General features: G+C 35.9%; 1 protein-coding gene across 37 annotated transcripts in view; it reads right to left on the bottom strand.

Moving 5' to 3' along the window:
* Positions 1-19,697, bottom strand: part of Ppfia2 (PTPRF interacting protein alpha 2) — a 446,664-nt gene that overhangs the window by 226,769 nt on the left and 200,198 nt on the right. The gene's annotated exons all lie outside the window — the stretch shown is intronic.

Here is a 19,697-nt window from a genome sequence, read left to right as displayed (position 1 = left end):
TCATATCTCACAGTCTGAGAATCACATCTAATACATTTTCATTTCTTTTATGACTAGACGTGGAAAGAAAAAGGAAGGCAAAGTTTTAAAATAATAAGGTAGAGCCCAAGCCAGTGGGCTCCCATAACAGAATAATTTACCATATGGAATACAGCTTTCTTTTAATTAATTAAAAAAAGAGAGACATGGAGACCTACATACCAGGATTATTTTAGATACGTAAGTTTACACTAGTGACAATTATGACTCCATATTGTCAGTCGGTAGAAAGCACTTAGAAACTGACTCTGTGGTAGATGATTGGACCTCTCCAGCCTTAGTCCGGTCGAACTGAACCTTTGATTTCACTAGTTACACCCTTACATGGTTAAAAATTAACAGTGAAACAGAATTACAGACTGGTGAAAAGCATATGAAATTTTAATTTCAATGACCAGCTTTATAGGTATTTTAGAATGTGGCAAAACCCCCAGGACCCTCACCCTTGTCTGTGATCTTTTGGAGATGCTGGAGCATAAATGATTAGTGGTCATACAGACTTTCTGATATGCTAAATATGCATATATTAATGATTTCATGCTTTATATACAAAGCTGCCACTGTCACTGGGTTCAACAATGCTTTGAGGGAGAGATTTTTAGAACATTCATAAATGCAACCTTAACCTCTATAATTGGCACCTGAAATAGTATGGGAATATTAAAGGAGCTGGGCAGAACAGAAGAAAAGGCTCAGTAGTTAAGTGTTTGCTAGCTATTCAGAGGACCTAAGTTGAATTCCCAGCTGCCATGTCAGTAGCAACCATCTGGAGTTCAGTTCAGGAAGATCCAATGTCCTCTGATGGTCTGTGAAATAGACACACACACACACACACACACACACACACACACACACACACACACACACTAAATAAAAAATTTTAAAAGAGGAAACAGCAACCCATGAAATAACAAGATATTTAGAATTAATATCTTGTGAATTTAAATATGATAAATTTTAACCCAGTGATGTAGAACAGATATCAGGCTTGTAAAAGGAACCCACACCTTAGGAATGCTAGAAGAGTAATTCAAAACAATATTTAGTTTGTGATTTCTGGAAATTTGCTCAGTATGCCAAGGACAGAGAACAGAACAATCCATCTGAATGTGAGTCAAAGCCTTTGACTAATGGATTAGTTGGCAGAAATGGTACAGACACCTTTCTGTAAGTAGTAAAGTTGGAAAAGGAGTCCAGCCCAAGGCAAATAAAAATCAAGAAGAGAAAAAGAGAACATGTACTGTATTTATATCTGTTGCAGAAAATAAACCTCTAACTATTTTGAATATCATGCATGTTGATGTTTTAGGAATTGTGCTTTTATTAGAACTAGAAGCAGTCTGATGTTTGTCATTAAGAAGCTACACTTGAGTAATTGATCACTATGTACAAAGATGAGCAACTTCTTCTTCCCAGATAGTGAGAGCCAGAGACTATTCATTTACAGAAGACTCCTACAAAGAGTAGCCAACACATTCTCCTGTGCTAGACTGAACAAACACATAGAGGCTCTGGGCTGTGAAACTAGCAGTACAGTAGCAAACTGAAGGCCTTGGTGAAAAATATAAACATCCTAAAAGCAGTCAGTGCATCATTATGCAAAGAATACATTATAGGACTTAATTACAAAAGCTCATAAATTTGATCAGTAATTACAACACACTGACAAAAGTTATTTATTTCTGCATCCTATTTACATGACAGACATAGCACCTGCTCTACACAGTAAACATGCCATTTATCACTAGATCAGCATCACTTGTAAACTTTAACATGCTTACTAATATAGAACATCATATGGTACCATACATTTAAAATCTTTAACTCTTAACTCTGCCTTACAAATAAGCACTGCAAAACTCAACTCTCATATCAAAAACTATCAATAAACATTTTTTAGATGTGGCTTATGGACAAGTCATAATTTCCTACCTGAAAAACAGAGTAAATAAACATGCCTTCATCCAACTCCTAAAGTGTCTTGAAGGAAGCTCTGTATGGGTATTTATGTATGTTGAGTTTGGAGAACAAGTATCTTCTTTTATTTTTTTTAAATGTATGTGTATTATTTTCTATTATTTGTAGATATGTGGCTCTATGTGAATGTGTGAACATGAGTGCAGAAAATAAGGGTCATGGGAATCTTTGGAACTCGAGTTATAGGTGGTTATGAATAACCAGACGGAAGTGATGAAAGCCAAAATTGAGTCTTCTGGAAAAACAACCAGTGCTTTGAACGGCAGAATCATTCATGCTCCTCCTTAACTTCACTTTTAAAAAAGTCCTGCTATGAAGGAGAGGTTTGGTGGAGATTATTGTAAAGTTTAACAAAGCTAGGTAAGAGGCTGTGTTTCAAATAAACTGTAACTGCTGAGAAAGCAATATAATTTAACATGCTGTACTTCCATTTAGTCACCATCTAGCTTGCATTTTTACAAGTTCTATTTTATTTAGTTACGAACTGCAGAACACAGGATGGCCTTAATGCCTGACTAGAGAGACAATGGTAAAGGTTTACTTTAAAATGAAAAGCAAGTATATTAAATAAAAAAATTAAATTTGTAAATGTTTGATGAGAGTTAAAGAACAATTTAAACCGAAATATTTCTGTAGAAACCAGGAAAGAGATGAAAATTATTTCATGTGATATATAGTTTTAAAAAATTCTTTGCTGGGAAGTAATATAGCATATGAATTTTAAACATTTGTCTTTACTTTTTCCATGGCTTTATACAATCCTCTGTTTACTCATTAAATATAAGAAACTATAAGAAAGAAATTGAAGAGGCAAGGGGAGATAACAGAGATCAAACCATTGATGTCCAGAGTAAAATAAATGAGGTCACCATACCAGCAAGTTCTCCCTTGCTTTTGATGCTCCTCACTGTAATGTTCTTAGATTCATCTTGTCCTATCCTCTAGAGAAGGAGTTATCATTTTGATATACCTTTTGCATCTTCTATTAATATGTACAGGACTAAGTACTATTTTTATTTACCACCCCAAGATTTGGTGAAATGTCTTGAAAAGGATTAATGGAGCAGAAGTAGACAAAAGGAAATATGAGAAAAGTTTCTCCAAATGATCACTTCTTGTCCCCAAAAGACATTGTAGGGAGAGACATTTGGAAAGGACAGAGGTGGGTATGTAAATGGGAGCAATAGGGAAAGGGGCTGACCCAGGGACCCTATAAAGTACCTATCACAGGGTTCATTTTGCCAACTCCTAGCTCTAGTGCCCCACCCATACTAAAACGAGCTGTTTGTTTGCTTCCGAAATAGAAAGAGAAGACAAGAAAAAGTCCCCATAATATAATTTATTGTTCCCTTTGTGAGACAGAATGGCCAAATCTGTGTTTTAAAAGTAAGAAGTATCTAGTATAAAGAAAGAAAGAAACATGACCACAATGGTATCCATGGACACATACGGTTCAGGAGATACTTGAAGAGAAAAATAAAGGGGGGAGATGTTCTCTCTTTATTTCAATTTTTATGTTTCTATACAATAGAGTAATTGTTTAGCAAGAAAGTCCATTGACTATCCACATTGAAATGCATGAAATACTGCCTGCACTAAACATTCACAGCTAAGGTATCAATTCACATTTTTGAAAACATTACACAATAATGGATGTAAAGTACTTCTCCTTGCCACTTAAAACACTTCATCTTCTTTTCTCACATAAAAGTATATTTATCTTCAGATTCTATGGTCAATTTTTGAAAATCTCCTTGTAGGCTACTAAACTAAGTATGTATTGATTTGTTTCTACTTTGGAGAAACTTGACAAACTGAGCATTAAAGATGCCAGTCGAAAGAGGATATCATCTCCTTATAGTTGCAAGACTTAAATCAGTTTATAATGAAATCCACAGGAGTGTGCCCTTCAATGTCTACCAAGAAAGAAAGGTAACTAACAAGATGAAAACTTACTATGGAAGAAAGCCAACACTTCAGAGATAAAGAGATGGAATTTGCCAACTACAGTGCAAATTAAAGATTAGAAAAAATGTACATGAACATACTATACAATAAACACAGCTACAAGATGAAAGACTCTCCATGTGGTATTGATGGGTTCTGTTGTTCTCTTCAGTTAACAGACCTTTTAAATACTGTCCAGTAGAATAGTTATTGCTAAGATTCCCCCCAAAAAAATAAATAAAAAAAATAAATAAATAAAAGTAAGAAGTAATCCAGGCAGTGGTGGCACATACCTTTAATCCCAGCACTTGGGAGGCAGAGGCAGACAGATTTCTGAGTATGAGGCCAGCCTGGTTTACAGAGTGAGTCCCAGGACAGCTAGGGCTACACAGAGAAACCCTGTCTCGAAAAAAAAAAAAAAAAAAAAAAAAAAAAAAAAAAAAAAAAAAGAAAAGAAAAGAAAAAGAAGAAGTAAATTGTATCCCTAAGTGATTTTAAGATTTAAATCATCTATTTTGAGTGGGATGGGAAAATCTTTGAAGACAAAAGTAACAGAACTGTGAATTGTTCTGATTTCTGATATGTAGACAATCAACCTGTAACAAATAGGACAGTAGTGAAGTTTAGGATACATAGTTAGAAGACTATGGTATAACAACGATCTGAAAGATGAGAAGTAACATCTTAGGTTAGGGTAGATTGTGTAAAAGGACAATTTCAATTTTTTACACCTAGAAACAAAGTGTAAATTATCATCTGCTGGAGTTGGAGGATGGGACAGAAAAGAAAAGGTTAGAGTATTTGAGAGTTCTGTGTTAGGATGTTAGATATGAGAACTTAGTTCTTGACAAAACAAAGAAAATATTAGGTGGGCATCTGTATGTATTTCTAAAATAGTAGAAAGCCCTTGGGGGAAAATGGTTTTGAATATCACCAGATTTTGAAATATGTGGTAAGGTCACCAATAACTAAGGTTTGGCTTTGTGGTATTTTAACATTATAATTTCTGAAGAAGAGAAAACATCAAAGATCATGGAGAAATAGTTAATGAGGTAAGAGAAAAACAATTGTATTTCTACAACCAGTATTAACATAAATATAAGAGAAACTGTGACCATGCAATTTGTATGCCACACTCAAGCCCCAATGAGTCAATATCTATGGGCATAGGAATTTGTGTTTTAATAACCCTTTCCAGTAATTGTTACATACTCTAACAAATAAGAGAAGCTGATGTAAAGGAGGCATATGAATTTGGCATAAAACATAACTCTTTTTAATTCTTCGATTGTTAGTAAATTGACATTGAAATTAAAAAAGAATCATCTACTGGATATAGATTGGTAAGTCACTCAGGAATTTTCCCAATTTCACTCTGAGGTGCTACTACACTTTCCTTGATGTATGCTTTATATATGTTTACATCACTTTTCTGGCTTTTATGGATATTAAACTCCGTTGCTCAAACTTTTTATTAATTTCATTAACCTCAGTTCCTCAGATCCATTGAATCTTCTGATTGAAATCCCTCAAATATAGCATTCAGAAGAATTGGTTTAATAAGATCAATTAGTATGATCTGGAATTTGGGGGGAGAATAAAGGACAACATGGAAAAAATTTGAGGAAAAAGGATGACTGGAGGGCATGGAGAAAGGGGGCCGAGGCAAAGAGAGATACAAAAAGAAGGGAAGAGGAAAAGAAAAAAGAGAGAAGAGAAGGCAGAAGAATGGAGTAGAAGTGAGTCAGTCGATGTCTCATGTGTTTAGTATCTGTTGCAGGTAGATTCTAAACTTCTTGCTAATGCATGCATCATCTCTGAAAGCAAATAAGTCAACAAGCAAACAAAGGCATGTACTACAATAACAGAATCACAAGCCAGGCAAATGGCAAGATAAACTTTTGAAGTTCTCTAGTATGTAAAGGGGTTCAAAGATTGCACAAAGAATCCAGAGTTCATGCTAGAAAGAATTGGACTGACAATATGAGTCAGCAGTCAACTCCTTTACTGCATGTAAAGGAGAAGCAGAGCTCAGATCCTCAACATCCACATAATTGCCAGGCATCTTCCTCAACCTTTCATCAGACTTAGGGAGCAGAATCAGGGTATCCTGGTCTAGTTGGCTAGCTAGACTGATTGATTACTGTACATCAAGTTCATTATGTGACACTGCCCTAGTAAACAGTGGAAAAGGATCTCTAATTCAACCTTAGGTGTACACATAATATGCAAACGCATGTGCACATGTGTGCCTAAGAACTTGAACACATATGCACCACACAATTCAAAACTGTTGTAGCCATAAAACTAATAATTTAGAAAAAATGCTTTTATATTAGCCTACACAAAATTTACAAATATAATTTAACCTGTTAGTCCAGCAAACATTGACAATTTGTGCATTGATGCCTACATTCTATAAAATTCAATGAGGGTTGGTATTGTTAGAACTCTCAAATGTGGATATGCTTTGTCAAGTTAGTAAATAATAAAAGATTATATTAATAATAAAATAGAAGACAGCTCTGTATTATAGGAAAGGAAGTGATTAGGACAGGAAGAACTTATTATTTACCTTAAATAAATATACCTATTAAACTAGAACTTGAAAAATAGTTTACATATTTTATAGATCCAAATGAGTCATTAAATGATAAGCATACCACGTATTCAAAACATTCACATAATTAATTATCTATAATTAAATCATTAACATAGAATTATGAATAGAACTGATTCATTAGAGAAAAACCCAACAGAAATAATATAAATTGAAATAAATGTCTAACTAAAGTGAGTTTTGAAAAAAATATCTCACATTATTATATTTATTTTTAAATGTCATAGGAAAAAATGTGTCACAAACCTGCGCTTATCATTTCCATTCCAAGAATAATCATTATCTTGAGTTTGGGTTGTATTATTCTAATGAAAATCCTTGCACATTCTTTGCATATGCACATATTCCTGGGCAACACACAGCATTATTCTGGTTTTAAATTTTTATAAATAACTTCCTATTTTACTTACCATTGAACCTTTGAAGTTTATCATTGCTGATATATGCTGCTAAGCAGTCTTCTGTTATAAGAATAGAATCATTTATTTATACTCTTACACAGAATGTTGGGTTATTTATACTTTCATTTTCTCCTGTTACAAGCAGTATATTGGCAGGCGCTTTTTTCTCTCTTTTTTTTTTTCCAAAATGAGTCCTATTCAAATGAATTCAGCTGTTGGAAATTGTCAGTGACATATTCAAATTTGACAGTCCTGTCCATGTGCTCCTCCTCAACACCTGCCCATACCAATGCAAGATGATTTTATGTAAAATTAGTATGTCCATGAGAAGTTCCCACGAGAGGACCTGTCTTCAGTATTGGGAAAGCTAAGGTCACTGAAAAGTCAAACATGCCACAAAGAAACGTGCAATGAAATAAATCAGTTTGGGTGGTTTCCCATGCAATGTTTGCAGTGCCCACAATAATTGGAGAAAGACATTTAAATTATGTAGAAAAGTGAAACAGAATTGAAAGCAATTTTTTTTTTACTACTGGACAAATTGTTCCCCTTTTATGTTAATCTATGATAGGTTCAAAGCAATGAATAAGAAAAACTATAATATTTTATACTTAGCATGGTTGTGATTGAAATCAAACCTTTTTGCCCTTTTGCTTGAATTGCACAAAAGAGTTGACTTCTTTCACAGGTAAGCACAATGCTCAAGTCTCTATGTCAAGATAAGGAGATTGAGCAATGAAACGAAGGATGCTACTAGCAGCCCAGTTTTGCAGTGGGTGATTATGTAGTGGGTAAGGTAATATAAAAGGCTGGAATAGTCCTGACACTACAGCACTGAGGTGAAATGTACCAGAGTGTGTGTACATTTTCTTTTTAAATACAGAACGATGCTAGAGAGGGGTCATGGATGACATCCTAAAGGTTGTGCCTATTTTAATCCCAGAAACATTATTTTACATAGCAACAATTAGGTGTTTATTTGTTTGTTTGTTTGTTGTAAATTAGGTTAATAATCTTTAGTGAGGTCTTTTCTAATATGCTTGAGAAAGCATTCACAAAATGACAGGTTTCCTTTTTCTTCCTTTTTTTTTTTTAACATAGAGTTTGGGGGGAAAGGTATTGAGGCAAAAGAATTCCTAAAAAACACAGAAACAAAGATGTTATAGACATACTGGAAAGCATCTGGTGCTACTGGGGTTTTGGAGAGGTACAAGTTTCATGCTAAGGTAGACCACTGAAGAGCAAGAGGCTCCATTAATACAAGAGCTAGAATCTCTGCTCTTATAGGGCCAGATTGTGAAAGAATATATTTTGGTTCCTTCTATCCAAGGAGTTTCCAATAATATCTTAAAAACAGAAACACACGCACACACACACACACACACACACACACACACACACACAAACACACACACATAATGATCATTTTGTGGGTAGATAGAAGATAGACAAATAATGGATTATATACAGATGATAGAAAAGTAGATAAACACAAAGAGTTGAAAATGCAAACACATTTACTGGCTCTGTCAGCTGAGAAAGGTGAAGAGTAAGGACCTGGTAGGCACAGAGAAATAAATCACAGTGGCCTTTGATCCCTTTCAGATGATTCAAACTTTACACTGATTTTTTTTCTGACTGTAGAGATTTCCTGAGAGTTTTACTTTTAGATATTCCTTTTGAAAAGCCTCAGAAGAGTCTCATACCTCAGTCATATCTTTCCTGAGGATCCAAATGGTGTAGTTCTAAAAGACAGTCTTCAGGGAAGCAGAGCACAGTTCTCACCTCAGGGGAAGGGTGAGCCTTGTAACCTGTGAAGCACTCGGTCCCAAGTTAGAGACACAACACTTCCTATGATTGTGAACAAACTTCCCCTTTTCATAGCGGCGAGTAGCATGGTGGCCTAATATCCCCTTCCCTCAGTGTTCAAAACCTCCCAGCTCTTTGTCTTAGGGAAGTTGAACTCAGCTTGCGTTCTGGTTACTCATGCCTTCTGCAATTGCCTTGCATTGTTCAGCTTTGCCAGGTGCATTCTGTATTTTGACACTGAGAGCCCAGATTTTTGCCCCCTAATGCTTTTCTCCAACAAAAGGAATGAAAACTCTGAGGATAAATAGCTTATTCTAGGAAAGAGGTGGGAAATTACATTTTTGGAGGATCAGTATCTTGCAGTTTCAGGAAGAACATGCTGAGAAGACAGAAAACAGGAATAATAAACAGCATGCAACACATGTACAAACACACACACACACACACACATATATATATAAACAAAAATACATATAGCTGGCATGTACATATATATGCATACATATATTCACATACACACATATATACATGTATATACATATATACATACACACACACACACACACACACACACACACACACACATATGCCAGCTATCAGTGACCGAAATAAGAATACTTGGAGAAACAAAAGAAAAAAATATTCCTTTCTTGTTGACTCATGGTATAAAATAAATGCCTATAAGTCTATCCTGGTCTAAATTACTAATTATGTAATAATTACAGGGAACACACACATCTCCAAATATTTGCATGATTCAAAATGTTATTTGGAGATAGTCTTTCTCAAAGGGTTATAAAGTCAAACTCCCAATTTCTTAAGCAAGCTAAACATAGTGACAGTCTTCAGAATAAGTGCTGAAGATGGGGTTGGGAAGATAAGGAGAAACCCAGTGAGCGTCCCTTAGCAAGTCAGAGCAAACACGAACAGTGAAGTGCAACGTGCCCTTCTTAAGCAAAGATGCTTGTTTACATCATCCACAGGATCAAGGCCTAAGTAGAACAAGTAGAGAAATGCCATAGGTAATGGATGCCAACAGATAACGTGAGTTATGTGTATTGCCCTGACCCACAGAAAATATAATAGTAGAAAAAAGAGAATAAGAATAGAAGTGTAATCTTAGCTGATAGTGCTGTCATGATGCTGGCTTAGTGACTGGACAAAATATGTGAATAATTGGATGATGCAAATGATGAAGCAGCTGGGTATGGACAGACATACAGACATGCAAACTATATATTGTATTTTCATTTCTTCTCAATTAAAATTTCTAAAGAAAGTTTTATGTTTGTTTGCTTTGTTTAAGAAAATCTTTTATCCTAGAGTTGGCTTTCCAGGAAATAAAAGGGAAGATATCTTTCCTTCAAGAACGGCTAATATATCCATCAGCATAAATGGTGAAACATAGACAATTATCTATAAGAATAATGAATCAATTATTGCTTCTAATTTCTGAATACAGTGAAGTATATGGATATGGCAATTGATCATGAATTACCTTTTTTCTGTTCTTGAACAATTTGATTAGCATATCACATTGACAAGTGCATTGTATAGGTAGACAGACTATGTTTACGTGAATTTAGCTTTTGGAAGGAAGGCACATTATTTATTGTTTCAGGATTACTGCATCCGGAGCTTTTGGTTCACTGATTGTTTTCTCCTCTAGAGCGAAAGTGTTAGCAGGTTGTGACTTTCTAGCTCATAATCATGCCCTGTGTCTGGCAGGAAGAAATGTGGCAGATGCTGGGGTGGGTGTGCTGGAGAGAGAGTGAAATAACATGTTCCAGCACCTAGAGTTTAGTGTTGGCATGGAGACTATTTGTCCATGACAAAATGCATTTATCTTGTTATAGAAATCATGATGGAGTTGGTGCATTCAGTTCTACTAATGTCAACTGGGGATTAGAGCTATATAAGTTTTTATTTTATTTTATCACTCAAAGAGGATATTGATTAATCATGTCCTTTAAATGATAGCAAATTCAGATATAAATGTCCAGGTCTGAATTTTAGTCTAAAAATTCTACATTCTTATTAGAAGGTAAACTAATGGACTAAGGTTTTCATACATTTACATGGATTGCATTTTATATGAATTTCCCTTTAGACAATAAAAGAATATTTTATTGGGAGACAATTTATTATCTATTGAAGAAACAGAGACCAACAGGGAGAACAAAGAGAATTGGGAATTTGAGTTCAATCCTACTGTGGAGTTGCTCTGAGCTTTGTTTTTTTCATCCATGGGACTAATATTTCAATAACAAAAAGAAAAAGAAAAACTATTTTCTCATTATATCTTAGATAATTAGTAACTAGATAGAATAGCATAAAGAGGGAAATACATCAAAGTTCTTCTAAATTTTTCTAGCAAAGGAACAGAACACCATTAACACAGGATCTAAGACCAACAATTAATGAAAAGCACCTCATAAAATTGAGAATTTTCTGCATGACAAAGGACACTGTCATTCGAACAAAGTGACAGCCTACAAAATGGAAAAGGACTTTTACCAACTATACATTTGGTAGGGGGCTAATACCAGAAATATGTTTTATTTTTCTAAAAAAAATACTTAATATTAATAAAACAAATAACTCAATTTTAAAAATGGATTACAGAGCTAAACAGAATTTTCAAAAGAGAAATTTCAAATGGTTAAGAACATTTAAAGAAATAGTCAACATCCTTATCCATCAGGAAAATGTAAATCAAAACTACTTTGAGATTTCAACTTATACCTGTCAGAATGACTAAAATCAATAAAACAATCTCGTGCTGGCAAGGATAATGTGGGAGTTCAAATTCATACAGGCACTGTGTAAATCAGTGTAGTGGTTCTTCAAGAAAATGGGAGTCAATATACTTCAAGATCCACTTATATCACTTTTGGGTATATCCACAACAAACACTTAATTCTACCACTGAGATACTTGCTGCTCTATTTATGATAGTCAGAAATTGTAAACAACTTAGATGTCCTTCAAGAGAATAATGGATTAAGAAAATGTGGTACATTCACACAATGAACTATTATTTGGCTGTTCAATTAAAAAATGAAGTCATGAAATTTGCAGGTAAATGGATGGAGATAGAAAAAAAATCTAAATTAAATGGCCAAAAAATGGGAGACACAGAATCACAATTGGCTGTCCATCATCACCAACTGAAGTATCAAGTATGGGGATTTAGTTACCTTTGATTGAGTCATTGGCCAAACGGATCTATCCCGGGGAATCCCCAAATATCCCAAATGGTTGCCAAGTCTATTAGTTGGCGTGGTAGCAACCCACCAGTAGGAACTTAGCAAGCTGTGTGGAGATGTTTCAGGTACTCCAGGCCAGAGGGTCTCCATGAATTAATAACAGGTCAGCCATTGCCTGCCAGTGCGTGGCCAGCCAGGCTACCAGGGCAGAGAGTTGCTGGCACTAGCACAGCAACATGCTGGATTTTTTTTTTTAATATTACCCATAACAAAGAGTATTGAATATTCTTCCATAAGATCCAGGTTTGATACCTAGCACTAATGGAAGCTCATAATTTAGTGTAACTGTATTTCTGGGAGTTTTGACACTGTCTCCATCCAATGTGGGTACCAGACATGTGTGTGGTACACAGACATACACACTGGGAAATATCCATACATAAACATCAATAATATGTTAAAAGGTTTTAAAGAAGTAATTTTGAAACAATATAATACTCTTTTAGATGAAGTTGAATAATATAAGATTTTATTGTACTTTATAGAGCAAAGCAAAATTTTACAATTCAAGTTACTATTTCAAAGCTAGACATTAAGATATTTGTCATTCTGAGGGCTCTTACACACATACACACATGATGATGATGATGATGATGATGATGATGATGAAGATGATGACAACAATGATGACAATGACAAATGATGATTTAAAAAAACTTGCTTATTTGAATGTCTTGATTTTCACATAAAAATATGTTTTGCAAATTTGTTCAAATGATGGAGAATAAATTGTGTGATTCATTGATATTAGTCAATGATTCATCTGTAAGTAGTTTTTAAAGCCTCTTTGTAACATTTCAAAATGTAAAATAAAACATTTAAAATTTGAACCATTTCCCAGATTAAATGTAATATCAGATGTAGAAAAGAAAAGAAAGAAGCATATGAAATGAAATAATTGAACTGGTTATTAATTTTTTCTGCTCACTTGAATGGATATTGTTTATATAAATATAAACAGCAAATGTTTGTTATGAAACTAAAACCTTGAAAAGAGAATATTTGGGTTATTCCCATGCTTTGATTGGTTAGATTCTTTCTAGCAAAATAAATTAATAAATAAGTAAGTAAATAATAAATAAGGAACTTTGTTTCTCACTAAAGTATGATGTCATTGAGATGAAGCTGGACTGCATAAAAGCAGTGAACAATATTCTATCCATTTCCAGCCTAAATCTAAACTTTAGAGCTTTCTGTCTTTCAGGGAAAACATTAGCATATATATGCATCATTATTTCTCATTTATGTATAGTTCTAATTTTGGCTCTATCTCTCTACAGCCATCTGTCCCTTTATGATATTTAGTAAGGGTCATATATCTTATTGGAAAGATCATTCACTATTATTCATAAATGAAACAGAGTCTTTAAATTGACTCATGGGGAAATTAACATATATTCTAAAGATATTAATGATGCATACCATAATTACTATAGAGATTGACAAGTATATCTATAAAAATATGCTGGACATGTCAGTTGTAGTCTTTATTCTTTTCATAGACAAATAATAGTTAGCTCTTTTTTTAAAGATTTTATTTAATTTAAGTATATGGGTATACTATCATGTCTTCAGACACATCAGGGCATCAGAGCTCATTACAGATGGTTGTGAGCCACCATGTGGTTGCTGGGAATTGAACTCAGGATCTCTGGAAGAGCAGCAAGTGCTCTTAACCGCTGAGCCATCTCTCCAGCCCAATAGCTAATTCTTATCCATATTATACTCTATGGATCCATTTCTCCTATGTCTTAAAACTACAAGTTTTCATTTTGTAGTACTTGGTCACTCTGATGTCATTTTCCAAGTCTTTCAATGAACTTTTTCTCTCTCATAAAAAAACTCAACTTGTCGAGCACATAAACTATTTGTGTATTTGGTAATAAAGCAATACTTTCACAGTAATATTAATGTGCACAAATAATGAGAGATTAATACTAGCCACACAACAGTTTGTTGTACCATTCTACTCTGAAGTGATTGATATTTGCCAGTTATCACAAAAGGTTGTTACCTGCCTAACTATTTCCTTCACGATCCCTAGTCTCTCTTTAGACAGGATTTGATTACAGAAACATCTTTTTTTTTATTAATCATTCAATTCATTTAAATCTCAAATGATATCCCACTTCACGCTTACCCCTCCACCAACCCTCATCCCAAATTTGCCTGTATGAGGGTGTTCCCCCACCCACCCATACTCTACTGCCCCACCGCTCAAGTATCTCCCTTGAAACCTGCAGGCAAATGGAAGGAACTGGAAAATATCATCCTGAGTAAGGTAACCAAGACACAAAAGAATACACATGGTATGTACTCATTAATAAGTGAATACTAGCCCAAAAGCTCACAATGCCCATGATACAACCTACAGACCATATGGAGCTTAAAAGGAAGGAAGACCAGAGGGTGGATGCTTCAGTACTGCATTGAAGGGAAACAAAACCATTGTGGGCAGTGGCAAGAGAGGGAGAAAGGAGGAGGAAATAGGGGTTTGATTACATAATTAAGACAATATCAGAAACTGGAGGAGATGGGAGAGAGGTACCACAGCTCAGGAAATCGAACAAAACAGTGGAGGGTCCCAGACACTAGAGAAATATGAGACTCCCAGGACCCAAAGCGATTGACTTTAGCTGTAATGCACAGAGAAGGGGTAGATAGAACCTGTGGAGACCACCTCCAGTAGATAGGCCACCCACCTATCTCAAAGTTTTTAACCCAGAAATATTCCTGTGCAAAGGAAGAATAGGAACAAAAAAGTGGAACAGAGACTCAAGTACCTTTTTCCATGAAACAATTTGTTAATATCTCTCGCAGGTTAACTAAACTATTCCTGAATTGTTACATATGAATAAAAACTGAAATTAAGATATATTCCATGACAAAGATGGTTATCTTTCAGAAAGTACTCTAAGCACTTTAAGTAAGGATATTTTATTTTTTAAAAGGGGTAATCTTTAAAATCAAGTAAATGGCTAAGAAGCACGTAAAAACATGTTCAAAATCCTTAGTGATCAGAGAAATGCAAATCAAAATGACCCTGAGATTCCACCTTATACCAATCGAATGGCTAAGATCCAAACCTCAGGTGGCAACACATGTTAGAGAGGATGTGGAGAAAGAGGATCACTCCACCATTGCTGGTGGGATTGCAAACTGGTAAAACCACTCTGGAAATCAATCTGGAGGTTCCTCAGAAAATTGGAAATAAATCTACCTGAAGAACGAGCAATACTACTCTTGAGAATATACCCAAAAGATGCCCCAATATGCCACAGGGGTACATGTTCCACTATGATCATAGCAGCCTTGTTCATAGCCAGAAGCTGGAAACAACCTAGATGTCCTGTGACAGAAGAATGGATACAGAAAATGTGGTTCATTTACACAATGGAATACTACTCAGCTATTAAGAACGAGGACATCCGGTGTTGTGCTGTCAAATGGCTGGAACTAGAAAATATCATCCTGAATGAGGAAACTCAGACCCAAAGGGACATGCATGGTATGTACTCACAATAAGTGGATATTAGCCAACAAAAAAACCAAACAAACAACAAACAAACAAAAACAGTACAGATTACCCAAGATACAGTCCACAGAATTCAAAAGAGTCAAGAAGCTGAAGGGCCCAAGTGTCTAAGCCTCAGTCCCATTTGGGAGGGAGAAGACAACAGTCAGAAGGGCAGGGATGGAGGAAAGGACCTGAGAGGGAAAGTGGACTCTGGGTTTGGGAGAAAGAGGGGAACTCATGTTTGGTATTGGGTAGGAAAAAAGGACTGAAGCCCTGAGAACCTGCAGAAAGATTGGAAACAGGCAACCTTAGGAGGTAGGAGCTTGGGGGGGGACTCTCCAGAATGTATTGTAGATCTTGGAGGTGAGAGACCCTCAGGAATCAAAGGGAGGGACCTTAGATGAAATGCCCTACAGTGGGATGGAACTTGTAGAGTCTACCTCCAGCAGAAAGACAGGGCATCAAGTGAGGGATGGGGTTGCCATCCCATAGTCAAAACTCTGACCCATAATTGTTCCTGTCTGAAAGAACAGCAGGGATGGAGATGGAAAGGGATCTAAGGAAAAGAAGGTCCAGCGACAGGCGCAAAGTGAGATCCAGCTCAAGTGGAGGCCCCAAAGCCTGACACTATTAATGAGGCTATGGAGTGCTCACAAAAGGGACCTATCGTGACTGCCCTCTGAAAGACCCAACAAGCAGCTGAAAGAGTCAGATGCAGATATTTGCACCCAACCAATGGACAGAAGCTGGTGACCCCTGCGGTTGAAACTAGGGAAAAGCTGAAAGAAGCTGAGGAGGAGGGTGACCCTGTAGGAGGACCAGCAGTCTCAATTAACCAGGACCCCCGAGATCTCTCGGACACTGCATCACCAACCAGTCAGCATACACCAGCTGATATGAGGCCCCCAACACATAGAGCAGAAAACTCCTGGGTCTGGGTTCACTCGGAGAAGATGCGCCTAATCCTCGAGAGATTGGAGGCCCCAGGGAGTTTAGAGGTCTGGTGAGGTTGGGGTGGAGGGTATGAGGACTTCCTAGTGTAGACAGAGGGGCAGGGAGGAGGTATGGGATGTGTAACAGTTGGAGGATGGACTGGGAGGGGAACAAAATCTGGAGTGTAAAACAAACAAACAAACAAACAAATGATTTAAGAAAAAAAGGAAAAAATCAAGTAAAAAGGCCAATTAGCTTAAGCACTGAAAATATAAATGTCAAATTTTCAAACTTGGACACTAAATAAGTAAAAATCATATCAAGTAATATTCAAAATATTACCCTAGAGCTTTTTATTAATGGAGATTAGAAACCCTGGACCTTGGAAAAGATTCAGACACAAGGGAACGTCTACAACATCTATCTTTGAAGGTAGAAGCATCTTTAATTAGCAATATGGAGGTTGGGGTATTCTTGACCCAGGGAAGAGAGGTCCAACAAGCAGCTGAAAGATAAGCGGCAGATATTTGCACCCAACCAATGGACAGAAGCTGGAGACCCCTGTGGTTCAATTAAGGAAAGGCTGGAAGAAGAGGAAGAGGGCAATCACATAGAAAGACCATCAGTCTGAACTAACCTAGACCCCTGAGATCTCTCAGACACTGAGCCACCAACCAGGCAGCATACATGAAGCCCCTGATAATTATTCAGCAGAGGACTGCCTGATTTGGCCTCAGTGAGAGAAGATGCTCTTAATCCTCCAGAGACTTGAGAACCCAGGGAGTGGGGAGGTCTGGTTGTGTAGAGGTACAGGGGACATCTTCTTGGGGACTGGGGAGGAGGAATGGGATGAGGAACTGTTGGAGGCAGACCAGGAGGGGGATAATGACTGGATTTTAAAAATAAAGAATTATTTTATTAAAAATAAAATAAAATAAAAAGAAACATGCTTCCCAGGGCCCTATCTTAGTTAATTGATCTTGTTTCTTGCATGTTCTTTTTGTGTGTGTTAGTGATATGTACCCTTTTACTCTTTCACTCTCTTGTATGGATTTTGTAACAAAGGTAAGTTGGATTTATTTCTTTTATCATTATTAAGGAAATCATCCTGTGTGTCTATAACAATCTCAACACAACTCAAGTACTACATTAAAGATTGTATGACTATTGCTTTTCTTTTAAGGTGGCAGTGCAAGAAGAATAAAAATCTCACCCAGTACAACATCCTTCACAGAATTTAGCATAGAAAAAACATGTTGAATGAATACTTACAGATGCTTATAGAGCTAGAATTTTATGTTGTAAGTATTATTTAAAACTTTTTACTAATTTCTCATATTCTATGTGGCAAGGAATGCAAATAATTTTAATTTGCTTATGAGTTTTTATAATTACAATTTTGAATGTATTTGTGATAAAGCTAATTTATGTTATGTATTGTATATTACAGTATAAAATAATATGTATGAATCATTATTATTCAAAGTCAATTGAATTCTGTTTTATCTGATAATATAATAAAAAATAACATCAGTGTGAATTATTTTTCTAGCTTTCAGTATAAAAGATGTCTTATTAAACAAATTCCTTTGAATTTATAATCTACAAATCTAAGTGTAAGTTTTATATAGTGATAAATATTATTATTATAGTTATTATTATGAAATATTTAATCATAACTTTTCTCATCCTTTGCACCAGTTTATGTGAGATAAACACAAACATCACTATTAATATTAATTGCACGGGAACAAGTTAGGATATAAACTGATAAAATTTTAGTTTGCTAGAGTTGAGATGCGTTTTCATAATTATTTTAATTAAAAACGAGGTGGGAAAAATCTGAAATCCCAAATAATACCTACAAGTCAATAAAGTCCATACACTTGCCATATGTTATAGTTATGAATTTTCTATGCATTTAATTATGCCACTTAGAAAATCTAATGGTTTTGAGCTGAAAAAGAGGAATGCAATAGGAAGCAGTTTCTCATGTCTCTTTGATTATAAAACTTACACAGACACTTGTACTTGCACAGATGCATGAGTGCATAACAGCCATGTTTTAAACAATAAATATTATCTCTACAGTCTTTAGAAACTTCAAAAAGTATGCATGTAATCCTAGTTATGGTTACTGACAAATAACCTCACAAGTGAATAACTGGTAACATCACCTCAGTTATCCACTAAATTGAGCCTGTAAAGGAAGCAACAGGATTGTAGGAAACAGGAAATTATGTAGGTGGGACATTAACTCTGCTAATCTATAGAAGTGCTCTTATCCTCTTCTTCAGCTGAAGAGCTTCCTTCTTTGCTATAATTTTGCATTTCTCTGGGATTGACTTTGAGTGATGGTTTGTCTGCATTTGTCCGTCCAGTGGATTGAACTTGCAGAGATGGGGTAGATTTATTTCCATTTAAAATGATATTCTCGACCAGTGGGACCAGGCACACAGGAACTCCGCCAGCCCAGTGACTCCAGTTCCTTCCAGTCTGTCTGGGTTAGTGTTCTGAGCAGACCTTGGAAACAAGTTCTGCAGCCAGTCCCACAACTCACAGAGAAAGCCACACTCCCAGGTGATTTAACAAGCCCAGGATCCCAGGATCCCAGAATCACAGGACAACAGAGTCAGCTTGATTCTGAGGGGTTCTGACACAACCAGGATCACAGGAAGGACAGGCTCCAGTCAGATTTAGCAAGGGCAGGTAGCACTAGAGATAACCAGATGCTGGGGGGCAAGCATAAGAAAATAAACAACACAAACCAAGGTCACTTGACATCATCAGAACCCAATTCTCCCACCATAGCAAGTCTTGGACACACCATCACACTGGAAAAGCAAGAGTCAGATATAAAATCACTTGTGATGATGATACAGGACTTTAAGAAAGACATAAATAGCACCCTCAAAGAAATACAGGAGAACGCAGGTAAAGAGCTAGAAGCCCTTAAAGAGGAAACACAAAAATCCCTTAAAGAGCTACAGGAAAACACAATCAAACAGGTGAAGGAAATGAGCAAAACCATCCAGAACCTAAAAATGGAAATAGAAACAATAAAGAAATCAGAAAGAGAGACAACACTGGAGATACAAAACCTAGGAAAAAAATCATGAGCCATAGATGCAAGCATCACCAACAGAATACAAGAGATAGAAGAGAGAATCTCAGGGGCAGAAGAC

The sequence above is a fragment of the Mastomys coucha genome, unplaced genomic scaffold (genome assembly GCF_008632895.1).
Source record: "Mastomys coucha isolate ucsf_1 unplaced genomic scaffold, UCSF_Mcou_1 pScaffold4, whole genome shotgun sequence".
NCBI lineage: Eukaryota > Metazoa > Chordata > Mammalia > Rodentia > Muridae > Mastomys > Mastomys coucha.
This window is presented reverse-complemented; position numbering and strand designations above follow the sequence as displayed.